The sequence below is a fragment of the Sceloporus undulatus genome, chromosome 4, assembly GCF_019175285.1.
Source record: "Sceloporus undulatus isolate JIND9_A2432 ecotype Alabama chromosome 4, SceUnd_v1.1, whole genome shotgun sequence".
Taxonomy (NCBI): domain Eukaryota; kingdom Metazoa; phylum Chordata; class Lepidosauria; order Squamata; family Phrynosomatidae; genus Sceloporus; species Sceloporus undulatus.
Window position 1 is genome coordinate 21,666,532 of NC_056525.1, and position 27,792 is coordinate 21,694,323.

The following is a 27,792-nucleotide window of genomic DNA, read 5'->3' on the forward strand; positions in this document are numbered from 1 at the left end:
CCAACTCAAAAGTATACTGATGAATGTTAGTCATTTAAACCCTTTTTAATCAGTAAGCATTTACTGACGTATGTCAAAAATAAAACACAGTGGGAATACATTAAATGTTCAAGCATTTACAAAGTTAATCTGGAATTGTTTGGTGAATGTTAACATCCATCTGATTTGAGACATTCATATATAAACCTAGATACCAAAATAATTATTCAGCTCTCTTTGTGTGTGGTTGTTCTTCTGATCTCTGTGTGAACTCCTATTAACTCAGAACTAACCCTACTGACAGCTAGTATTGACAGTATATACTAATACTATTATAACTACTAACCTCTAATAACTATTTGATGAATCCCTACTAATCCTTGAAATACTACTGGAAGGTTTGCCAATGTAACCCTTATCTCCCATCAGCTTTGTTAGTGCCTCTGCCTTCCTTGCTGATGAAACTGGGAAGTATTTAATAACAAGCTCACAGGAAATCACAATTTATAGGTTTAATGACAGTGCTTAGCTGTCCAGCCTGGAGTGTATTTTCTCCTTTAGCCTCTTACTACATTTTCGCACATGATTAGAAATCAATGCAGTGTACTAGAGCAGAGACAGTGCATGCTCCTCACTGTGATATTCATTTCTGCCTGTATCCTTCTGCCCAGAGAACTCACAGCAAAGACAATTTCTCTGAAAAAAGACCATGGTTGCTTTTTTCTTCTTGAACATTTGCTAGCAAAATAATGCTGGTGGTAAGTAAACCACCTTTAGGCACAAATGATATCAATGCTTTATTGTGACTGCTTCAAGGAGCAGAACTGGCCCTCCATTAGGCAGAATGAGGCAGTCACCTTTATCAGCAGATGCTAGTAGGTGGCAGCAAGATGTTGGAGGAGAGTGGCCAGTGATATGCAGCCTTCCCTTAATCCATAATACTAGCCTTCTGCCGTGGCATAGCGTATTGTACCATCACCAGCAATGAAGGAAAGATCACATTCCAGTCCAGTTGGCTTTTGTTTATGAAACAGGATGAGAAATTATCTTGTACAGTTGTATCTCCATATCAACCTACAACAATCCGTAGCTTGAATATACACACACACACACACACCAAAAAGCAAAGCTTGATTTTACCATTTTATATAAGGGGCACCATTTTACTATGACATTGTATTTAATGGTACTTGAGCATTCATGGATTTTGTTATCCACTGGGGGTCCTGAAACCAAACCCTATTAGAGGTCCACTATACTCTACTTCAGATAGCTAAATGTCATGGGACAGTCTTGTTAGCTGTGTTGATGAGAACCCACAGCAAAACTTTCTGACACTTTATATACAACACTTTCTGATGATGCTCTGATGAATTTGATTAATCAGATGGCTACAGGATGATCTCTGTCTTCAAAGTCAAATCATGTATCCTTCTAACAACCCAATGCCTATGTCTAGGCAACACCCTCTTGCTATCTGTTTGAATAGCTCATTGCCTTGAGAAGGCTCAACCAAAATAAACTTCCATAGTTGATTGACATCAACTTATTTTTGAAAAAATAAAAAGTACATTTTGAGAGATCTGTGATCTTATCTATGGACATCCCCTGCCTGCCCCCCCCCCCATCCCATGATGTAATTGTCATTCAAAAGGATTAACTTTGCATTGATTGACCTCTGAGATATATTTATTTATTTTATTTTATTTAAACCATACCCTGCCTTTCTTGCAAATGCGATGCAAAGTGGCTCTCAGTGGTTCATGACTCCATGAGAATCTCAATTCATTCCAAATTTGAAAAACGTTATACATCTACATGAATGTTTTTTGGGCCATACCCAAATGTCCACACCTGGAAAATGCACATTCAGATATGGTGTTCTGAACAGATGAAAGATTATCTGAGGTAGGGGGAAGGTAGCCAAAACAATTTCTACCTATTAAAAATTGTACTCCAGTTATCTTCCCTTCAAAATGACAAAAATCTTCTTTGGAACTCACAAAATTAGGAGCATAAACACAAACCCTGAAGGAAAACTGCTGTTGTTATTTATTGACAGAAAGCCCTAACATTTTATCCCAATAACGAAACAGGCCTTACTGAAGGAAATGTCCCCCAGTGAGGAGTCATTCTTTGCGGCAGTTACCTTACAGACAACGAGAGAATGTCAGTTTGATAATGCAGTCGTCTGTCAAGCAAATTCCCTACATACGGCGCACTGTCTTGCTTTTCTGTTTACTGCCTTCTTGAAGAAGTAACAGTTGGAGATGGGGGTGTATTGATTGCACTCATATTTTCCCCTATCTTGTACTTTATTTATTTAAGTGTTTCTTGTTTGTCTTTATAGAGAGCCAGTGTGGTTTAGTGCTTTGAGCCAAGAGCATCACTAGGGGTGTGTGGAGATACAGGCCAAACCAGGTGACACTAGCAAGGAGGGTGACACCTCTGCTCCCCAAACACCTGCATTTTGACTGAAACGGGCTATGGCATTTGCCTGCATCCCTTTCAGATACTGAAGAGATGGTGTCAGTGGGGCAAGGCTCAGTGGGAAGGAAAAGGAGGGGCTACATTTTTAAAAAAAATAACATTTTGAAATATTAATTAATTATTTTAATTTAAAAATATTTTAAAACTTTCTTTAAAAACATCACATCTCACCAAATTTACACTTTAACTACATGAAACTATGTACAGTGGTACCCCGGGTTACGAAATTAATTCGTTCCGCCGCCGCTTTCGTAACCCGAAATACTTCGCAAGCCGAAAAACCCATAGGCGCTAATGGGGAAAAGCCGCGATTTCGTGTGAAATAGCGCCGAAAAGCACCAAAAAATTTTTCGTAACCCGAAAAAACCTTCGTAACCCGGAACAGTTTTTTTAAATGGATTTTTTTCATAACCCGGAAATTTCGTAAGGCGGCGCATTCGTATCCCGGGGTACCACTGTATATGTAAATATGTTTAGTCAGTGTTTAGTAAATATGTTTAGTCAGGAGCCCTGGTGGCGCAGTGGGTAAATGCCTGTACTGCAGCCATTCACTCGAAACCACAAGGTTGCGAGTTCAAGACCAGCAAAAGGGCCCAAGCTCGACTCAGGCTTGCATCCTTCCGAGGTCGCTAAAATGAGTACCCAGACTGTTGGGGGGCAAATTAGCTTACTTGCTAATTAGCTTACTTGCTGTTCACCGCTATGATCTTTGGAATAGCGGTATATAAATAAAACAATTATTATTATTATTATTATTATATGATATTGTAATTTAAAGATATAATTTAATTTTGCTAATTATTTATGTCACAACTATTACCATTATATTCAGTGATATACAGGAATTACAATTTATGAGTAATATTAGTACAAAAGCATTATTAAGGATTCTGGATGGTATGGTATGAGAGGAGGTCAATAGGCAGATGGCACCATGAGTTTCTGCACCAGATGACACCATCCTTAGGGGCGCCACTGATTTAAGCATTGGACTACAAATCTAGAGACAAGGGTTTGAATGCCTCATAGGCCATGGAAACCCTCTGGGTGCCTTTCAGCAAATCACACTTTCTCAGCCTCAGAGAAAGACAATGGCAAATCCCACTCTGAACAAATCTTGTCAAGAAAACCCTGTGATACAATTGCCATAAATTGGAAAGAACCTGAAGGCACCAAACAACAAGTTTGTCCTACATCAAGAAATCACACACTGACACATATCAATAAAATCATGTTAAAAGATTATAAAGTAGTTCAAACACCTTCAAAGAATCAAACATTTTAAAGATATTTTGAAAAATCACTTAATTCAAACAAAACATTTGTCTTTCTGCTCCCAATGTAGCCATAGTACCATGGAGGAGAGGAAAGGATACAGAGTTTTACAGGCAAGCTTCAATTTGGAAACACCCAGAACTGTTTTTAAACAAAGTGAAAAGATATGAACTCCCTCATGTTAGAGATATAAATCTTCATTTATTTTGTTTTTGCATGTCATAATGAAGGCTGCCAAAAGATTTCTTCCTGCTCGGAGATGGTAAGAGTTTGTCTGCATTTTAGGTGGCATTTTACATTTTGCAACTTGTTTGCAGAAATTTCATTTAGGCAAAAATAAAATAGAATTGTAGAATCACAGAGTTGGAAGAGATCACAAGGTCAATCTTGTTCAACCCCCTGCCATACAGGAATACCCAATCAAAGCACTCCTGATAGATGGCCATCCAGCTTCTGTTTAAAAACCTCCCAAGATGGAGGCACCACCACACTCTGAGGGAGTGTGTTCCACTCTTGAACTGCTCTTATTGTCAGGAAATTCTTCCTAATGTTGAGGTGGAATCTCTTTTCCTGTAAATACATTGTGCAGAATGCATAGCATATTCCATAAAATACAAAAGCATTTTTTTCTCATACAACCCAATGTTTTCTGTGAAAACCTCATTGAAAATAGGTAAGCAGGGACTGATCTTATTTTTGCTCTTGTTGAAAGACAAAACAAAAATGATGGCAGTTTTTTTCCCCAACAGAATGACACCAGTTTAATAACCATGGCTCAGTGCAATGGAATCCTGGGAACAGATGTTTGTTGTAGCACCAGAACTCTCTGATAGAGAAGGCTAAATATCTCACAGAACTACAATTCCCAGAATTCAATTGCACTGAATCATAGCAATAAAAGTGGTATCAATCTGGATTATTTCATCAGTGCAGGTGCAGCCCTATACTGTAGAAATAATGTTGTTTGATACCACTTTTCCTACGATGGTGTCCATCCTATAGAATCCTGGAATTTGTTGTTTTTTGAGACACCATTGGTTTTTGGCAGAGAAGGCTAAAGACCTTGTAAACTACAAACCCTAAGATTCCATAGGATGGAACTACGGTACTTAAAGTGGTGTCAAATTGTATTGTTTCTACAGTGCAAATGCACCACAGTGTCAATTTCTCTTTAAATTTTCTAACAGTGTTTGCTCTGGACTTGATGAGGCACACCTTCCTGAAATTACTCACTCCCCTTATTATTGCTGTCCTTTGTTCCAGCTTTCTTGGCTCAATCTACACTGCTGCCCAGAGGAAGAGAGAAAGATGAGCTAAAGTTGCTGCTACTGTCATTGCTTGCTCACTGGCTGGATAGAACAGGTGAACAGGAAGCAGCCATCAGGAGGAACAGCAGTAGGATTTGGGCGCTCTATGGGGTTGGCAGTTAAGGTTGACAGAAAAGATAAGGGATAGATATGTAACTTTAATCCTGATGAGATTGACAAAATGCTGTAAAGCTCTCTGATGTTGGTACCTATCCTCTCTTAACTTTTCAAACTCCAAATTTCAGCCACAGTTTCAAACATGGTTTTTGCCTTCCTCATGGAGAATGGGAAGGAGAGCATGTGAAAGTGCATCCCCTCTCTTCCTGTTGCCTCTGCCTCTCTTTCATGCTCCCCCAGCAAGGAAAGAGTCATGCTTGGAGGGATAGGTGCATTAGAAATTTGGAGTTTGGAAGGTAAGAAAGGATAATTACCTCCTTTTGAAGTTAGGGTTGCTTGGCCCCGTCCCTGCTTTCTTTCTGCTGGCAGGTGAAGAGATTTTTATTTAGGCAGATCTTTGAATTTTAATCATGGAGCAGTAGTGTGTGTGTAGTGTGTTGTATTTTTAATCTTTTACTAGATACTGTTTTTAAATATGTTTTCAGCTTTTTAATTGTTTTTAATAATGTTTAAAATAATATTGTTATTCATTTTTTTAAAAAAAAAACTTTTATGAACTATGTTAAAACTTCAGCCACCTTGAATCCCATTTTGAGAGAAAGGCAAGATATAAATTCTAGAAAGAAAGAAAGCCTGAGAGAGTTTTACAATACCTTGTCTTGCTCCACTATCTCTTCAGAATAAAAATTACAGGCACTCCACCTTGTGTCCAGACTGGTACCCTGAGATCATCACTGGGTACGGGAACTCAGTGGGTGTCCATTGAAGTCAGCCCCTGATATAGCCATGCCTTTATTACCAGCAATCTTGTAATGTAGCCAATTATTTTCCAAGCAATGCACCTGTTACAAAATAAAAGGATGAATGGCAACTATAGGGCACAGTGGCTTACTTCCTCCCCATGTTCTTTCTGTTGGGACATCTATATCTTTTGGCAGGTGCATACCAAGTGAAAATTCAACTTCAGCCTCTCCACGTCACTGAACTTCTATGCCAGAAACATTCTGTTGCTGCTATCTGCCCATCAGACATTTGCAAAAGGTACAGAACTTATCACACCAGCCTTCTGCCTTGTTACAATTGTGTTAGTCTAAGCAAGTGAAAACAAACTGATTTTGAGAGCATTCATTATTGCCCTTCTCTGTAATATAGTGTGAAGGTGCTGTTTTGGCAATCTATGGTTCCACATACTCTCTTCTGCATGGTTTCTATAACCCTGCCTTCCTGCTCTAGCCCTATTCAGCATGCATTTTGGTTATTTATTTTTATTTTTAATGCAATTGAGCAATTGTGGCAATATGATGTAATTAAAAAATAGAAACGCAGAAGTAAAAGAAAACAGCCTGCTTGGGAATAATGAGAGGTAGGGAAGGGAAGGAGAATCATGCCCATTGATGCCACATAGCTGCTGGCATATTGGAACTGCAGTGGAAGGGACCACCTGAGGCCATAATGGGAAAGCAGCGATATTGGGACCCATTGATGAGTTTTACCCATCAATGAAAAGGTGCCCTTTAGCAACACTTGAAATGCAAAGTATCAATGAGAGAGACATGATGCCATGTAATATGTATGGCCAAAGATGCTATTATCCAGTTTTAATTATGATTTAAAAGCCTTGTGTGTAAAACTCCAATATGTCCTTGTTGGACAGAAGGAAGAGTGAATAGTAGCTGAGCTTCATTGCAAGCATCTGTCTCCATTAATTCTTTCTTCCCCATTTGCCTTACTTCTATCACTAGTCATTCCCTGGAGTTTGATCTCTTTTACCCAACAATATTCAGATTTGATGAATTCTTCTAGTAAGGATTGTTTAGTGACAAATACATTTCCAGCACATACAGTGCTAGCTCACTTGCCACCTGAGCCCAGTAGGAAGGCTCAGCTTTCAACATCAAAGCAAAGCAAAGCAAAACAGTGGCACGGCTGCCCTTCAACACTGCTGGTGGCAAACACTCCTCCTCACTTGGCAGAAGACACCCAGGATCCAAAGCATCTGAATTTGAGTTCTGCTGGGCTTGCAACAGAGCTGTGTGTGCAGCTGTGGGTTTTGTTTGAGCTTGATCATCAGTAAGTCAGTTCACAAGAAAGTCCCAATGTATTTGAGACAGGGATGAGCAGATCTGTCAAAATTGCTGCTGCAGACTTCCTTGTTTTCCTACCTTGGTTCCAGTTCTAGTCAGGTTTTCTAAAACAGGAAGAAAAAAAAATCTATATATAATTTTGTTTATGCCACCCCCCTCAAATGGGTACATTAGTGGATTAATATACTATGCTTCCATTAACTAAAGTGTGAGTATTCTGGAAAAGTATGACCATTTCCCAAAGGTTTACATGTGTTTCCATCCTTTATGAAGTGCCTTGGAAGCTCAATAATATAGGAACTGCTGAACTCAGATTCTGACTGGTTCTCTGTTCACTTTGGCATGTACAGAACTGGGTAAATCTAATTAAAAACACTCGGTGGAGCACATTCAATAACATACTCACTGGAATAATTTTCTCACAAATTTCTAGTATGATAAACCTTTCCTAGGACTGCAGACAAAAGCAGGTTATTTTGTCTTGTTTAAAACAGATGGCCATGGGCTGAAAGAACAACTCACACCTCACACTCCAATTATCTGTTCAGCAGGTTTTACAATATCTGTCCTATCTATAGCAAGCCAGATCCTTAAATTTGCTTTCTGGGAAGACCTGGAATATTATTTTATTTTTATGAAAAAAAGATCAACAATGGAAGCACTAATTCTTTAGTAATTGTTGTTTTTAACTAAAGTCAAGGTGACCAACTTATGGTGATCCAATGAATGAAAGACCTCCAAGTCACCTTATTATCACCAGCTCTGCTCAGGTCTTGCAGACTCAGGGCCATGGCTTTTAGTATTGTGTCATATGCATATATTAAATTGTTAATGTTCTTTCCTCCAATTTTCTCACTTCCTTCCTCCAAGTCTAATTCTGCTTTATCCTGCTTTATAGTTAGAGCTAGAGTAGATTTTGTCTCTGCAGCTTGAAGCAGCTCTATTGATATGCAATCTGTTTCTAGTAATTCATTTTGTTGATGTTTTGGGTGATGTCTTTTGCCCGTGGTCCCGGTCTGGTGCCAACTGGATGCAGATGCAGGCTCCTCTGCAACTCAGAATCAAATCAAAACTCCAAAACAGGCTTTTCAGCTTACTGGAACAATGCCTAGTGAAACAGCTGTTTAAATAAAGCATCACAGTCCAGCAAGTTCACTCCTCAGAGGGCTTTTATTTCTTGTTGCTAAATACACGAGCTAGTTACTACTACTGTACAAAACCTCTTACTCTCTCAGACTCCATACTCCCAGAATCCACTAGAACAATTTTTTCTCATATGTACAACATTGCCAAAATGTAACTACTTAGTCCAGCCTCTTTTTTTACAAGTTGCCATGCAACATAGGAACCAATCCCTGTACAGACAGAAAACATATCATGTTTACATTTTGTCTTGTTCAGTTGACCTTGAACAGCCCGTCCTCGGCTCAGGCGTCTGGCCTTCAATTGTAGCCAATTTAGACTTCAGCAATCATTGCCACATCTGAACATTTTCACCTTAGATATACATTAACACATTTCTCTGAATTGCCCTGAGTGCAGCTTCCGCTTCACTTTCTAAAATCTGAGGTTCATCTTAAAATAGTTATTCCTTGTCATCCTGAGTTGTTTCCATCTGCTTTTTATTTGTACTTGGTCATTTGGTCATACAGCTTCCCTATTCTTGATTTAAATGTTCTTTTGATTTCTCAGATCTTATGAAAGAGGTCTCGTGTTCTTTTTTTTTTTTTTTGTTCTCATCATTAATTTCTCTGCATTGATTATTATTGCAGTTCTCATTGTCCCTGTGCATAGATTGCTAAAAGTTGCATTCTGGAAATCTATTTTTGTCACCTTTTATTTTTGCTTCTTGATTGTCTTAAATGTTAAACAAGTTTCATCTAGTTTCATTCAGGCTTCTCTTTCTTTTTGGCTGAAGATAATGTCTTTTTGCATCCCTCCCTGACAATGTCCCTGGTTTCTGTCCAGAACTTTTCTAGCTCCTGGTCAGTTGGGCTTAACACTGCAAATCTATTCTTATAATATTTTTAAATTTTATGGAGATGTTATTCAGGTTGTATTTTGGCATGATGGTAGGCTTAGTGTTCTTCTTTAGCTTTACTTTAATTTTTGACATAAGCAGTTTGTGGTTTGTGCTGCCACAATCTACTGCTGATCTTGTTTTAGCATAAATTATGGAGCTTTTCCATCTCCTGCCTCTGATTATGTAGTTTATTTGATTTCTGTATTGGCCATCAGGTGATGTCCATGTAAACAGTCACCCTTTGGTTGCTTGAAGAATGTGTTTACGGTGAGCAAGCAAAGACTACAGCAAAGAATAAAAACCACAAGACAACACAAAATACAATATTATTTAAAAATACAGTCAGTAAAACAACAACAATATTACTACTAATCACTAAAAAGGCAAAATCGTTGTCAATTTTCCGTGCTATCAAGGCAGAGTGGGAATGTTCTATAAAATCAGCTATAAAAGGCCAGGTGGATAGGCCCGCCGGAAGAGATCCGTCTTAAGTGCTACCACAACCCACCATGGTCCTCTGAAAGTTTTAGTGGATGGTGAATTCATTCTGTACCTTCTATAGGTCACAGAATGCTTCTCAGATCTCTCCCCCCTCTCCACCAGGCATAAAATGGTTATGGGAGCTGCAGCAGCTAAACAGTGTGTTGGGAGGGGGACATTGGTCATTGTGGAAAGCACAAAAGAATACCAAACTCTGCAACAAGTCCCTCATCCCCAAAACATACACAGGTTTAAGGGGGACTTATGTCTGTGTATGTTGGGGGAAGGGTCTTGTTGTAGAGTTAGGTATTATTTTGTGCCTTCCACAATTGCCAGCTTGAGGGGGGATTATGCCTGTGTATATCACTAACAGTCTATTGATGTTGGGGAACTGCACGTATATGTATATTTCTCTGTGTTTGTATAAAGGCCACCATTTTTGGAAAACAGGGATATATATATATATATAGCCACAGAAAGGAGAACTACTGCTTCTGGAGAGAAACAGGATGTAGTGAGAAATAAAGTGCATTTTCTGATTAGATGATTGGACAGCCTCCATCAGTACATTCATCCAATTCTTTGTGAACTAGGATCAGAAAAGTAACAGTTTAATTTAACAGCTCCCAGAATCCCCCAGCCACCATGGCTACCAGTTGATATTCTAGTCTGTGTGAAGGATTCCAAAAACCTAATTTTTCTAAGTTCTACCCTGGATATTAGGTTGATCAGATGCATGAGTTGCATACAAGGTAATGTATAAGGAGAAGTTCTTGCCTTGGCATGAGCAAGGCAGTGGAAAATTTTAAAGGAAATAACACTTCAGAATGATAAATTGATGCACATTTATCCCAAAAGAAAGAACTGGGGATAAGGAACCAGCAGACAGAATCAATCTCTATTTATTCACTAACTTAAATAAATATGTTAGGGGAACTAAGTGATAAAGAGAATGTTTGTCTTGATTTTAATCATCAATAAAAGATACATTTTTTCAGCCAGTCTTTTTTTAGTAACACTCTGTGCATGTTAATTCAAGAAGCAGCAATATTTTGCTCTTCTTCAATAGACAGAAAGACCATGAAAAATACCTCACAAAAAAACCCCTTGTATTTCTAGACTGATTTCAGTACAAAGACTATTTTTATTATTGAGAAAGGGGTCATCCAAAAGCAGTTCCCATGTTCCCAAGTTAAATCCTGAATGTCTAATGAAAGTAGGCACTTCAAGGGATCCCAGGACTATGAACTGGAAACCACATCAGTGGAAGATAAAAATAAAATCAGTCAAGGTACACAGTTCCGATTGCATGCCATCCAGTAACAGAGTATTGTGTGGTATATATGGCTGAGATAGGGATGTGGTTCAGATTTAGATCTTGACTCCTGAATCTAGAACCATATTGGGCTGATTCAGACTGAATTGGAGGATGTCTGAATTTAAAGGGGGTTCCACTGAGGCAGATGAAAGCCAGATCTGAACACACCTAAGGTTTGTTACAATTTGGATTCAGAGGGACACAAACTATATGATTTCCACAAATTGATATATTTTTCAACAAGCTGTCCAGGCCATGGAAAGAAAGAGAGGGTCGAGCATGGCCTTTTGGCTGCCACTGCCCCACCACAACCCCCCACACCAGGTGACACCAGGGGTGGTGACCACTGTTTGTACTCTCCCTTTAGTGGGCAACTTAGTGGGACTTTGCAGCAAGTCAGCTAAATTGAATAAATTATGAATATTTTTTTTGGGGGGGGGGGGAGCTGCACAAAGGAGAATTGCCTAGCCAGAATTCCCCCTAGTTTCATGCTGGTCCCCAAATAAATAAGAGCAGCAAAAGTGTTAAGGGAGAGAAGGGGGGGGGGGGAAGGGAAAACAGGAGCCATTTCTTTGGTTGCAATCCCAGGTGGAGGAAACAATATATAAATAAAAGACAGCCCAGTTTGTGGATCTTTTTTGCTGGACAATGGCATAGACATGGATCAAAACTGACTATTGGATCAAAACAAACATTCACTTAACCCAGGGCAGCCAGATGTTTTGGAGAAGCTAATAAGCAGAGATGTGTTCTTATACTGAGTCTTAAATATTTTGCTTATGGGTCTCTGTCCAATAAAGAAGCTGAAATCTGTCCAAATCCACCTACTTCTGTGTTATCCTGCTGTGCTATCAGTTGTTGTAAACTTTTTTGTACCGAGCCATCAAAGACTTTGATGTGTAAAGGAACATTTCTTCTTCAGTCATTCATTCCATAGATAAACCATTGTGTAAATTAGGTTATACAAAGTAATGCCTACAAAGAACTTGAAAAACCTTACTATGGTAAGCCACCTGAAACTTATGAAAGAGGGCTATGTTCCAACTTCTCTAAAAAGCTCAATTGTAAGACCTTTGTTGAAAAAAGAAGAAACCCACCTCCCTAGGCAACTATTGAATCATAGAATTGGAAGAGACCACAAGGGCTATCCAGTCCAACCTCCTGCCATGCAGCAACTCACAATCAAAGCATCCCCAACAGATGACCATCCAGCCTCTGCTTAAAGACCCCCCAAAGAAGGAGACTCCACCGCCCTCCAAGGCAGTGTGTTCTGCTAACAGCTCTTACTGTCAGGAGGTTCCCCCTAATGTTGAGCAGGAATCTCTTTTCCTGTAGCTTGCATCCACTGTTCAGTGTTCTAGTTTCTGGAGCAGCAGAAAACAATCTTGCTCCCTCCTCAATGTGACACCCCTTCAAATACTTAAACAGGGCTATCTTTCATTTTACTTATTGGTCCCCAAACTTCAGAATACACTTTTCTGCAGTATTTGGCCCAGGATTTTCTGTGGTTTTGTTGTAACAAAGGTGTGTAATGAATCTGAATATGGACCAGACTGTTTCAGTAGTTTTCAAACATGGATGAAGCTACCAAACATTGGTACCAATGGCAATGGAGCCAGGAGCTGTGACATGTATTCTCCCCTCCAATAGGCATCTATGTGGGTTAGGGCATGACATGGTTTACAAATATAGTAGTCATTGTATGAAAGAAAAAGAAACTGATCATATATATATTTTGAACGATAACAAATGCATGCTGTCTAAAAGTCAGTGAGAACAATGCTTCATTCCCAAGAGTACTTTTAAGTCCAAACTGAAAGGAAGCAGTAAATCCCAAAGCGCACAGACCAACAACTATCATATGGGAGACTCACAAAAGTTCCCTCTAAGTCTCTCTCTCTCTCTCTCTCTCTGTGTGTGTGTGTGTGTGTGTGTGTGTGTGTATATATATATATATATATATATATATATTAATTAGGGTGGTAAGCTAATGATGCGTCCCTGCCTCTGTAGGACTCTTCCTATACTGTACTGCTTCCCATTTGTTGCTTGATAGATGGCAAAGGGTAGCTTTGTGATAAAAATACCTTATGCTAGAATTTTCTGGTGGCAGAGTTCTCAGTTGGTGGCAAGTCTAAGATACATACAACATCCATCACAGTAGGTGAGGAAGTAAAGAAAGCTTCCTACATGAAACTTCTTGAATGCAATATGTCCTAAGAGTTTTTAAAGATTTAGAGGGTGGGGGCAGAAAGGGAGAAAAATGGTTTGTTGATAAATGTAAACTGATATTTTTTATCTCATGAAGTAAAGCCCAGGTTATTATTGTTATCAAAGTTAAAAAAATACTCATAATTTATTGAATTTAGCTGACTTGCAGCAAAGACATAAACTATACACTATATTTAAATGTGTGCCATGCAATGGGAACTTTCTTTTTTACTTTCATGTAAGTGTGCATGATCCTGATCTAGATCAGGCCCATAATATGCAGCTAGAGATTTAAACTTTCCATTCCAGCTGTTCTTCAGATTTGCTGCCCCTCCCCTGACCCTATTCAGGTGCTAATTTCCACTCCATAAATTAAATTTAAGAGTGAAAAAAGGAAGCAATTCTTAACCAAATGTTACACATTAAATCAGAGCTTGGAAAAATTACTTTTTGGAACTCCCATTCTCTGAATCCTGCAGCCATTATGGGCAATAGTTACTTCTATCCCCTAAAAATAATTTCCCCAAGCTTGCATTTAATGTGGTGTGTAGTTTATTTCTTAAACCCTCCCTTTTGGCAAAGCAAACAAAATAAGATTAAACTGTGAGTTCACATTTCAAGAAGAGTGAAAAGCATCACAACAGTTTTGCTAAACAATAAGCAGAAAACTGACTCAGCAATTGATGCAATGATAATGGATGTTTTCAATTTAATTTTAGGAATGGTAGCCTAAATGATTCAGATCTTCCTTCTAAGGATGGAGATGGAAGATAATGGAGAGAGACTAAATGGATCAGAATTAAAACATGATGTCAATAGACTTATATGATGAATTTGTTGCTGGGTGACACAGCTGACAGAGAGTGATTGTCTGAAAGTGCCAATTTATTAAAAAATCAACCAATGCCCACACCCAGAAATCCTGGTGGAGGAAAAATTAGCAAACCATGGAAGGATCTCAAGATCTCCTTTTCCCATTATGTGCTATGTGTGCATATATGTATGTGATGTTTCTGTGTTTCTTTATGTTATAAACTGTCATGGAATCAGTCTTTAAGTCATAAGAACTGAGGTGTAACAGAACAAATATCAGTTTATCCAGCATTCTGTTCCACAGTGGCCAGCCAATTGTCTTTGGTAGAAAACGGAAAATGAAGATGGTGACAGTTCCTACATTTATGATATCCAGTCAAAACAGCGAACCTAGTCACAACCTCACCTGTGACACAGATGGAGTCTTTGGCTGCCTGCCCTTCTGACTGCATCAACCAGTGCACCAGCTAGAACGGTAATTTTTGATCAAATCTACTGGACTTCTTCTCATCTTGAGGTCTAGATTAGATTAGAGAAACAGAAGATGCATTGCTGACCAAGGATCTTATCACATGGGGCTTGAGGAATGCAAATGGAGCAGAACGGAAGGGAGTGGGAAAAGAACGGAATGGGAAAATCACACATATTACCACACAGGAGAACACCACCAATGGAGCCGGAAGTCCCCAATCCTTTCCCCATCTATCCCTCAGCAGTCATTTTCAAGAACTGTTCAGAATTGTTTTTAAAAATTGGCTGCTCTTGGACTATTGGGGAATGGATTGGGGGCCTCTGGCGGCAACGGCGGCATTCTCCCGTATGGTACTATGCATGTTTTCCCCATTCCATTCCCTTCCCACTCCCTTTTGTTCCTCTCCATTTGTGTTCCCCAAGCCCCGTGCGATAAGCTCCTAACTCAGGCAATAACAAGACCAGACATAGACCACTGGGTTATAAAATGGGCAACTTAATTTAACTCAACCTATTTAACATATTTCTTTGAGATCTGCAACAAATGGGGGGAGTAACCAAGTGTGAGAATAGCTAGGGCAGATGATCTACTCCCAAACCACCTCCCCTGCCTTGGTAAAACACCTGAGACCCAAGGGCAATCCAGAACTGGGTTGCTCCCCAGCCAACCCACCTCCAGAAGGCCAACCCAAGATTCCCTCACTTAATGCACAAGACTTAAGTGAGGGTTTAAATCTTAGGCGAGCCCCAAGGCAAGTCTCTTTCCCCTCCTATTTAGTCACAAGACCTAAAATTCAGCTCCAGGGACTTCACCCTTTAAGAAGGTGCCAAGGTGTTCACCTGAACGTCTGTATTCCCCCACCTCTGCTATGAAACCTATTTATGACCACATCCAAGCCAATTGTCTCAGTCCCCAAACAACAGTGTGGGGTAGGTTGGGGGGGGGACCTTGGAAAAGGGAGAAAATTCCTACCTGGCCCCAAAGCAACCAGAAGAAGTCTCACAGTGCTGTAGAGTTAGGAGGGTGGGCCAGCGCTTCGAAAAAGGGAGAGTGTGGGGTGGGCAGGCCTTAAATAGGCTAAGCCCTGCCCCTATAACCCTCCCAGCATGGTGCAAATATACCAAGCTTACATTTAAAACTGCTGGTCTTTCAACCTGAGAGGCCAGTAAAAACTCTCACTCGATTGGGGAAGAAGCATCTTAATTTATTTATTGTTTTTATTAATGGGATTTATATCTTGTCTTTATCCCAAATGAGATTCAAGGGATTCATTGCCATATGATGCAATGTATGGTGCCTTGCATACAACACAGTGTAATGAGATAAAGGCAGGCAGTCAAACACATAGACCAGAGGACTGTATATGTTTTTTTGTCTATGAATGCACATATTAAATAATCAAAAACATACCAAAGAACCTGCTGAATTCCCATGGAAATATCCAGAGATTACAATACTTAAGAATATTTAAGTGGAGTGCTGATGTTAACTCTGTATATCTGGCAGAACCATAATCACAAATTGGTACCCAGCTGGCTAGAAGATGAGACTGGAACCTCAGACAGAATCCAGATTAGCTGACAAGCAGGAAGGATCCACAATCCTTGTTGTGGCTTGCATGTTCCTGTGCTACCTTGCAAGCTGTGTTTATAAGTATTTTCTTTGTTTGTTGGACCATGCATTTTTATTTGAATCACAAACTCTGCTCAACTGTGGTTGATGAATCATGCTTAATAACATCACCGGGGACTGGCCCTTATTAGGGCCCAAGATGGACGGGTGGGAAGCGGCATCCTCCGGCCAAAATTAGGATTTGGGACGCATGCAGCAACCGCACACTCCCGAACCCTAATACGGAACAGCGCCGCTATCATGGCAGCCTCTGGTGCACATGGAGGCCGCCATGATGATCCAAGCGCAGTGTCTCATCCACACATTGGGGTGCCACTCTTGCGTCATTGATGCGACACAGTGTGCCAATGGCACACTGATGGAAGTGCCTGCACGCACCAAAAAGAACCCACTTTTAGTGAGTCCTTTTTGGTGCAGAGGGAGTGCAGCAAAGAGGGGCGGCACTTCCTCACCTGTGTGTACCACCCTCTAGAAAGCTGAAGCTCACTTTAGTGCTGACATGGGGAACTTATGGACCCCCTAATAGCATTAGACTATAGCTTCTATCAGCCCCAGCAAGAATGTACAATGGTGAGATATTCTGGGAGTTGCAGTCTAGCAGTACTGGATGTCTACATTGTGGGAAGCAACCGCCTACATGAGTTCATTGAGGAGCAATCCTATATAAGCAGCAGTGTCACCCATCTTGGTGCCACTTGGTGCGGAGGTGGAACTTCTGGGGGCAGGACTTCCAGCCTGTGCACTGTATGGGAGCGTGCACCAGTGAATTGTGTGTGCAGCCCTTTGACAGCCTGGACAAGGTACTCAAGGCATCATGGCAGTCCAGACAGGTTGCCCAAGGCTTTGTGGTGGATCTGATGGGTCGCCCAAGGCCTCACACTGGTTTGGATAGGGTGCCAAGGCCTTGCAGCAGTCCAGACGGGGCACCCAAGGCCTCATGGCAGCCTGGATGGCACACCCAAGGCCCTGGGAAGGCCCCACGGGGGGATGACCAGGTGTCACCCCCTCTTTTGGGGTGTCACCCCCTTCTGGGTTGTCACCCATTGCAGTCCGCACCCTGTGCACACCCCAATGACACTACTGTATATAAGACTTACCTACCTACCTACTTTTAATCTATCATCTCTCAATCTGCCTCTCCTCCCTGAAATCTCCAAGGCAATATGCAATAGATAAAAACATTCAAAACATTCAAAAACACAGATAAAAGACATTTAAAAATACCTGTGGATGCACTTACACTGCAGAAGTAATGCAGTTTGACACTGGTTGAACCACAGTGGGCCAGTGCTATTGAATTCTGGGATTTTTAGTTTTGTGAGATATCTAATGTACTCTGTCAGTCAGCTTTGGTGCCACAATAAAATACAAATCTCATGTTTCCATAAGATGGAGCCATGAAAGTGAAAACAGTGTCAAACTGCATTATTTTTGGCAGTGAACAGCAGCCTAAGATAATTTCTTAAAAACAGTTTAAAAATCACAGTTAAAAGAGCCAGAGAAGCCTCCCCTGGTTTTAAGGATCAAAAACCATATGACTTTTGAGTTGCCCTCTGTAAACTCAATAAGGGTGAAGCCTAACTGACTTCACTTGGCGTAGAGTTTTACAGTCAGGGTGCTGCTATGGAGAAAGCCCTGCCATGCTACTGTAGCCAAAAATCTATGTAGGGGAATTTTACTTTTAGCTCAGAGTGGGTTAGGCCACAAATAACCCTTGAGACCATTTCCCTTAGTGTATAACGAGAGAAAGGTGGATTCAAAGGAAGTGCGCAGAGGCAGAATTCTTATGAATTAAATGTTTCTTTTATTAAAGGACAAGCACACAGCAAATAGAAATCACTCACACTTTCATTCAGAGGCTCAGGAACTAAGGGAGGAGGTTTGAATAGATGGAGGCAGAACTAACTGTGATACTTACAAAAGCTGAGACCTACTTCTGGATCCAATTGGTTGAGGTGGTGTGGGTCTCAGTCATTCTTCAAATATTGAGTGAAAGACCGGGTTGGAGCTAATTCAGAAAGCACAGTGACAAAGTGTCCCCATGAACTCCAAACTAGCACACTAAGCAAGGGTTTCGGGGACCTTATATAGGCCAAATCTAACCTCTGGGCAAAAGCGATTCTACATCTATGAGTGAAGTCATAGTCTGGCAGTATTCAAGGTGGGAGTGGGTGCTTGATTAGGCTCATCCAGTGAGACATCCTTCTGATTATGGATATTTGAATATCTCATTTAGCAACTCCCAAACTACCTGCTGGCTTATCCTAGGGGCATTGTTCCCAAAAGGTCCCATTAAGCTGACTTCACCTGGGTATAGTGTGTACATGTCCCCTTGCCTGGGGGATTATGGTGGACTGTATTGCAGGGTCCATCTGGGGTCATGTGGAAAATTACACATGCCAAAAATCTGAATTATTCCATTTTTGATAACAGCCTTGTAGAGTGATGGGACATCACTCTACACTTTGTAGGTCTAAATGAACTCCTTGAATTGATCTCAGAAGCAAACTGGAAACCTTTTAGTTCCTTCTTTCTTTGCAGTTCTACTAGAGTTTAACTCTAGATCCCATTGGATGCAAAATGTGTCCTTTTTGCACAGGAATGACTAATTTATCCTTCCTTCTGCTTCTCATTGTCTTTGGGTCATTGGGTACTCTTCTCCTGACTTTTAGAAATAGCTTTTTGAGAGCATGAAGGGCTCTGGTAGACCCTGCCCCATTTACATAGCCTGTGTGTGCACCTGGAATGCTCTCCCACTTTTTTGGATTCAGTTTTGGTTAATGAGAAACAGTGTGATGCACAGTTGAAATTGTGACATGTTGAAATATAGCCATGTAAAATTTCCATAGATACAATACATAAATTGACTAAAAATAGTAGTGACATTATACTTACATAAGGAAGAAACAGTTGGCATTCTTATGGATGTGAAGTGAGAGATAAGCTTCACATGAAACTGCAGTTTTGTGTAACTAAGCCCTGGGATCCCCTCCCCCTTCTTTTTTGCAAAGTGCCCATGGGAAAGGGGTGATTTAATAGAGAGAAATAATAGAAACGAAGTGAGTATTTCCCCTTTTCCCTTTTATCCTTGTGTGAATTTGAGACCAATATTTTTAAGATGACAGTGGGATGATGGAAATCAGTGGAGGAGAAGGTTGGGGAAACTGGTCCTGTTGGCTGGGATATTCTGGGAGCTGTAGTCCAAAATGGTCACTTTTCTGTGCTCCAGAACTAGGCTGGCTTGGAATACTTTTTTTAAAAAAGTCTTTATTAAATTATTTTAACGTATATACAAGCTCAGAAGACTTTAACACTCTCCTCTTCTCTGCTTCAAAGCTGCTCTCACTATCAATAAATTTTGTTCCACATTATTATTTGCCACAGATAAACTGATTTATAAGTCAGGGCAAACTTTACCTAAACTACTAGGGGACCTTAACCCTTATTTCTACTCTTTGATACATATGTGTGTGTGTGTAGGGGGGAGATATGAGTGGGAAAGGACTGTTTTCTTTAAATTTAAAAGAAAATTTAAAGTATACAACATGTTTTTAAAACACATATTTTCACCAGTGTGAAATGTATCTGTTTCAGAGAACTGAAGGAACTATGAATGCATGTATACTTAATTAGCAGTGCATGTTTCCATTTTCACCTTTTTTGTCCTGTAGACACTTTGTGCATCTGTCGGAATGGGAACTAAGCTTATGTGGCATTGACCAGTATCAGATGAAGAAGGCCACTTCTGAAGCAAAAACAATTAACCTATCAAGAGGAGATGCCATTGTCAGCGAGGAGGATGGTTCTGATGCATTTTCACTTCAGACAAAGGTAGCAAAGTATTTGTAAGTGTTTCTAACATAGTATACACTCTGACATATAAACCTTGGATAGTGGATAAATAAAGTTTCAACACTGCTTCTGTAAGTGATTAGATGCCACCAGGGAGTCATACAAGTACAGTAAGTTCTGCTAGAGCACAATATTTTTGTTCCTTAGACAGCCTGTGCTATAGAAAATTGCATTTTAAAAATGACAGGCCTTATGGGCAAAAAAGAGTTAGGAACAGATCTCAAAAATATTACTGGATGCCACGATATTTATTTTATATGTCACAAATTTTAATAAATAAATTTTAATTACAAGTATAAGCAGTGACTCTCACCATTGAAAAACTTTAGGATAAGTATTTATGATAGGGGTGGGCAAAGTATGCCTCCCCATGCCTCTGGAATTCCTCCTCAAGAGTGGAGAACCCAATATTTTAAATAGCTAATAACACTTGCCACTAGGGAAGTGACAAAAGCTCATTATTGTTTGTTAAAGATATGTTTCCTCCCCCTAGGTACTTGGCTCTAGTATTTATGAGCTCTGAAGTTTGCACCTGCTTGACTGAGGTGTGAGAATTTGCAGAAACTTCATTTGCAAAAGAAGCCACAGAGCAGGCACTTCAAGGAGAAATTTGATGTTCCATAGACTTGGTCTACTTCCTCAGATGCATGGAGTGATTTGAAACCCAGAAAGGACCTGTATCATCAGATTGTAGGAATACCCATTGAAGTGCAAAACTTGTGGGTATAGCGAGAAAGTGATAAGGTCAGTTTTAACTATGGTCATTGAGGGACAAAGACAAAAGGATAGATGTTGCCTAAGGCTAGAGTATATGCATGGGGAGAGAGGGACAAGACCTTCCTACAAACCCAGATGCCAACTCTGTCCACACATTTACTTGGGAAATGTATCATAACATCTAATCACACAACCTAAAACATTAGAGGCATTTTCACTTGCTCATCCTCTAATGTGATATACGCCATCCTCTGTCAATCCTTCAGCATGCCCTTCAGGACTCTATTTTGGTCCAATAGGTCAATCTCTGCGCCAGAGAATAAACTGACATAAATCAGACTTTAGGAATGGGAATATACAAAAATTTTTCGCAGGACACTTAAGTCTTCCTGGGTATCCCATCTCTGACCTCAGGGCAGTGCTCCTTGAATAACAGCAGCAGCAACAGCAGCAACAACAAAAATACAGATGAAGATTAGAAAGTGAATGAGCTGAATTGGAATATATCTTCAAACTTCAACCCATCAACAGTGGGTTGAACAGAGACAATGGCTTCCTAGCATACTTCATATACTATAACACTAGTTAACATCCCAGCTTTATGAGAGTGCTCTTGCCCAGTTTACAACAGGTTTTTGTATATTCCTTTTTTCTGGGGCTCAGCCTACATTCCAAAACCACTTCCACTATTCATATGGTCATCTACCCACCCTGGAATTAGGCAACATCTTTCCTTCTGCCTTTCCCCCTCAATGACTATAGTTAAAACTGAACTTGTCACTGCATCACCATACCCACAAGTTTTGCATTTCTATGGCTACTCATACAATCTGATTATAAATGTCCTTCCTGGTCACTAATTCAATCCACGCATCTGAGGAAGTAGACCAAGTCCATGAAAGCTTATACTACAACTTCTTTCCCTGAGGCCTGAAACAGATGGGCTGAAAAACATGGTTCTGACCGCATTCAGGGCACAGCATTGAGATGACACACACCCTGAAAGCAGAGAGAAACCGTGCCGGACCCACGTCTTCCCCAAAGAACCAGGCCAGAAAGGAGTGGTAAAATACTGCTCCTTTTGCCAGCCCAGTTCAAAACTGGCGGCGGCTTGAATCAAGGCTGGACATGTCAAGGCCCCAGCTCGAATCATGCCAGCCTGGCCATGGACTGCATTTTTTGGCCAATGCTTTGGGCCTGAGTCTCAAAGGTGCCACAAGATCCCTTTGTGTACTGTCTGATATACTTGTTTCATAAACTATCTTCTGATGGCTATGCATGCAGAGCCCTAGGTAAGGTGTGAGTTCACATGAATATCCTCCACCAGTCAAACAATGTAACAAATACATTGGACAGTAGGCATTTATACCCATAAACATGTACACTCAAATCTCACAGGCAACACCAGTCCTGGAAATTGTGTCAACCAGCCCTAAGATTGTGAATTAATTAATAATTCAGATGGTTTCCCTCCAAGTAAGAATATGTCTATATGATTTGATTCAATTAACATAATTTTTGCAATTTTGTATATGTGCTTTATTTCTAAAACAAGAAATTAGATGAACCAAGAGTACATGTCCACTTGATTAACACATTTTGTCCTGGAACTAAGGCCAGAAAGATTCTCTGAACATGCTCAAAGGCATTTTCTTAATACTAGACGCATTAAAACCTAGTTCCAGTAGTTATTCTAATGGCAAAGCTTATGTTTCTTGACTAGGCACATCAATGAACTAATATGTCTTTAGTCACAGCTAACAAACTTGATGTGTGTTATTGTTTTTTTTGCTTGAAGACTAATAAAAGATTAATAATCTTTTGGTTCAAGTCAAGAGGCTTGATGCTGGAGACAATGTGTAAGTATGTTGTCTTAAGCATGAAGAAATACTTCCACTTATCCCAGAGGGCACAAATTTATAATGAAATTGTTCACCTCTCTCTCTCTCTCTCTCTTTCTCTCTCTCTCTCTCTCTCTCTCTCTCTGTGTGTGTGTGTGTGTGTGTGAGCATTCTTTCCTTAAAAGAACAAAGAAGTCCAAGCAATTAACTCAAATTGAAAAGGTCAGAGTCAGCAACACTGGTTTTTTTTGACAAGTAAAACTGTCTAAATCAGTTGGCCTAGAACAGAAATTTTCTTGTTGGCATTTCATGTACACTGTTTTGAGTTTACATGCATATCTTTCTGAATTGTAAATTCTGGTTACCCTTCACTGTTCAGACCAAGAAGCTAGAGGACATTACCCAGCTCCAAAATATGTGGATAACACTCATAGGGACACATTGTTCAGTGCAAAAAGCTAGATCCATGATTTCAGACAATACCTCAGAACCTGTGTGCAAGAAAGTTCATTAATTAAAAGAAAGGAAAATGGAAGAGCCTCCTTATCTTCATTTGCAGGGGGGGATCCCAGGGATGTAGCTAAGGGGGGGGGGTTCTTGGGGTCTGGAACCCCCTTCCATTAGAAAAATGAATGGTGTGTGCTGCTGCACCGCCGCACCCAAGCCCCATTATAATGGTGGCACTTAGTCTGGACCCCCCCTTCCTAAAATCCTAGCTACGTCTCTGGGGGGTCCTCTCAAGCCCCACCAGCTGTATCTTTGGCTCATGGTCTTCAGCAAAATTGCTCTTCAGTTTCAATTTCAGTTCCATAAAGTCTGCACCTCTGCTATCCAAATCTCCAGCCTCCAGTGTCAACCAGCTTCCAAAGTCAACAAGAACAAACATTTTTTACTGGGTGCATATCCACACTGCAGAAATGAAGCAGTTGGTCATTAACTGACTCTTTACTATAGAATTCTACAGAATACTACATAATTCTGGGATTTGTAGTTTTACGAGGCACCCAACCTCTCTGATAGACCAGACCTCACCAAACTACAAATCATGGGATTCCACAGTATGGAGCCATGACAGTTAAAGCAGTGTCAAACTGCTTTATTTCTGCAGTGCAGAAGAGATGTTGAGTATTATTTCTCAAGAAAAGGTATTTATCCCATTGGTACCAAATATCTGTTCTCATCACATTCTTCATGGAGGGAAATAATGGAAGGCCCCTAGGCCTGTTTATTTTTACAGTGGCATGGATGGCTGTGTGACAAAGCCTGAAATTCTGACTATGCCTACATCTACACTGCAGAAATAATCCAGTTTGACACCACATTAACTGCCGTGACTCAATGCTATGGAATTCTGGGAACTGTAGTTTGTTGTGGCACTAGAGTGGCCTTCTAAAAGAGAACGCTAAGCAGCTCACAGAATTATAATTCCCAGAATTCCACAGCCTTGAGTCATGACAGTTAAGGTGGTGTTAAACCAGATTATTTCTGCAGTGCAGATGGAGCCTATGTGAGCCTAAAATGGAGTGATATATGACATACAAATTAGCAAGGGTGGGGAAACTGATTCTCCATTACCTTTAACCAGCATGGCCAAAGGAAGAGATTATGGAAGCTGAAGTCACATGTACCTATGGGGCCAAATATTTCCCATCCCTTTCCTAGGCAATATTCTTTAAAATCTCTAATTCCAAGGAAGCTCATTAATCCTAATTATAGTGATGTCAAGATTATTTCATGCATGTACCCTTTGCTTTTGTATTTTAGTTACAGAAATCAATTTGGACATCAGGTTATCTGTCATGAGGAAAATAGATATGACTAGACCCTATGGCCAGTTTAGTATTCAAGATGTGGGATTTCCTGGCAATGAACCAACAGTGACACCACACAGTATAATGAACAACAACAAGAAGAAAAAAATGCATTTCATTTCACGAGGTGTTGAAAATCAAAAGTACATACTTGACTGATAAATCTTAAAACTGCCCACAACAGGCTATCAGAAAACTTATGCCAATCAATTTTAGTCCAACTGCCACTTTCATTGTACTTTTTTTTTTAATGGCAAAGGAGATTGACAGACTATGAGTGTATGAACTGAAATGAAATTTTATGACTTAAACACTTCTGACATATTCTATTTGGTTTCCTAAAAAGTGAAATTTTGCCAGATGTTCTGACAATAGTGACATATTCTTAGCTGGATGCAAGTTTGAATGATTCTCCAGGTCAAAACACTAGAAGGGGTGGCAAAATATAGCCCGAATTTGATACTCTGGATTCTATGATTCTTCTATTTTGTTGGATAAGTGTGTTTTGTTCATATTTGCCTATCCCCACAGAGACCTTTGCCTAAATCCTACTGTTAGTCCTGACTAAAGAAGGGCCATTACATCATTTGGGATTACCGGAATGCTGATTCACCATTCAAAACTGATTCTATGGGCCTACTATTTAGGACAAACCAACAGAGTTCTAGCTCTTCTTAGCTCTCTTTGGAGTGTCTGTCCAGGGCTTGTGCTGTGTTGGTTTTGACTGGACTCTGACACTATAACAGGGATGTAAACTCTCACTTGTCTTGCTCTTGCATAGTTTTACTCTTTGCCTACATTATAGTGAAATAGTTCCTTCTGGCCTTCTTTGCTAGGGTGCTTTCTGCACCGCCATTTGGGACGTCCGGAGGACATCCCATTTTAAAAAAGGGGCGTCTCTTATAGACGCCCCTGGGCCTAGTACAGACTCTGTCCGTACAAGATGGCACCGGCCCTTCTACATGGCCGGCGCCATCTTTGCGTATCGGACGCTGAGCGTCCGTACGTGTCGCTTGTGACGTAGCGAGTGCGCCCCTGGCGCCTCGCTACGTCGCAAACGTGGCGGAAAAAGAAGCTCCATTTTGGAGCTTCTTTTTCGGTCCGCGCAGGAGTCGGGCCATGTGGAGGCTCCGGCTCCCCCGCGGACCTACTGGCGGCAGTGGCAGAGCGCCGCAAAGCGGAGGTATGTACCCCGCCTAAGATTTCTTCAGTCTGCCAAAGCAATTGTTGTGCAAAATTGTGCAAAACTACAATATTTGCAATAACTACATCCACACCCCTACGTCTCTCCCCATCATTTCCTCTCTCAGCAATCAGAGAGGATTATTTTTCATCATCTAGTCCTTCTGTGCTTGCTGTGTGTGTTTGTCTGCCTTGCTTGATGGAGGAGTTTAGCACATAGACATTTTTGGGGCATAAATTTTAGAAACCTTGTTGAAAATCAAAGTAATCCTTGTCTCCTTCTCATGCTGGAGGTAAAACCTGTTTAGCTGGAGAAGAGAACTCCAGCAGACTGACTCAACCTGTCCAGATAGTTTCTGTCATCAAGAATGAGAAATTATGTGAATAGTCCTGCACCTGCACTAAAAATATGAATAGAGAGAATGATTGTACAAGTGAAAACTCTAGAATGTTATGTTCACATTTGGAGGCAAGAAAAAAGAGGCCTTTACAACTCAACACCCTACCCTCCTTATAAGTATGGATATATTAGCAAATCTGAGTCATGGTTGAAATACAGTAAACCTCCAAGCATCTTTTTTCCATTTAAAACCATACAGAGACCAGCAGCAAACTCTTGCAGGTGTTTGATGCCACGTTTGTATTTATGAACTTAATTGTTTTCTTGAATAGTTGATTATGAACTGAACTTTCTGTGAACCCAGACAAGCCTTGACTATAGTTTTGCTCAGAGAACTAAACCACAACCTGCAGTTACAATTAAGAACAGAATCCAACAGTTAATCATGATTTAGCTTCTGTAGGAGGAGGCTTGGGATTTTTTTCCAGCTGTTTTGAGATCATTATGAACTGATATCACTTTAATAGGTCAAGATGACTTTAAAAGCACAGGTGTGATGACAAATGCTGTAAAGCAATGGATTTCATATTGTATTTCAAAAAACCCTTTAGGAATCCCTGGAAACTCATTGAAAAGGTAGTGAGCAACAGATAAGCTACTCTAAAAGATACTTGGCTGTCATTACTGATCTTCTGCACAGTTCATCTACTGTGGAGGGTTGGCTATTCCTTAAGGCAGGCCGCCAACCTAGCGTTCTCCAGAAATTTAGAGACTACAAAAACCATCAGCTCAACCAGCATGGCCATTGATTGTGCTGGCTAGGTGTTCTTGAAGTCATTGATCAACTATCTGGAGTAGAATTCAGAGACATAGCTGTGTTAGTCTGGAATATCAATATGCAAAGGGACTTTGTAGCACCTTTGAAATAAATGCATTCTAATTATAAAGGCTCTTCTTGGGCATCAGTTCACTCCATGTATCTTCATGCATCTGAGGAAGGAGACCAAGTTTACATGAACTTATGCTACAACTCCTTTTGCACCGTTAGTCTTCAAGGTGCTACAAGATTACTTTGCCTATCTGGAGGTGGTTAAATTGAAGATCTGATGTGTGCTGTGAGCTTATGTCAAAATCCTGGACAGCAGTGAATGGTCTCCTTGGAGGCTAGACACATGAAAATCCATTGCTATATACTTTATAACATGTATTATAGTGTATAACCTTACTTTTTGAAAAAAAGTATCTGTAAATTATTTGTAATAAGTACAACTAGGAAGATGTATTACAAATATAGCTAAACAAAGGAGCATTTTAGATAGGTTTCTACATATTAACTGAGGTAGCTGAGTTGAAAGAAAAGAATAACTATTGACATTACTGCCTCCATCGAGTGACAGTAAAAGCGTTGGGGTGTATGTTCATGCTATGAAATTACTGGTGAAGACAAAAGACAACATCTTTTTAACAGAACTTTTAAATCCTCTAATTCAGTTCTGCTTCTTTAAGGAAATCATTTTTTCCCCCTGCTGAGCAAATTGAACAAGTTTCTGCTTTCAGTTATTTTTGTCTGTGGTCCCAGTGCTGGGAAGCTGTGCTCCTTTCCTTAGTTTAAATTTTGCTGGAAATCATACTGCCTTTACCCTCTGCAAAAAATAAAATGGTTCTCTAAGGAGGTGGGCACTGATCTTATGGCAGTGGTTCCCAAACTTTGGTCCTCCAGATCTTTTGGACTTCACCTCTCATAATTCCTGACAATTGACCAAGTTAGCTGGGATTTCTAGGTGTTGAAATCAAAAGCACTCAAAGGATCAGCCACTGGTTATGGCCTATGAAGAATGGTTTCCACCA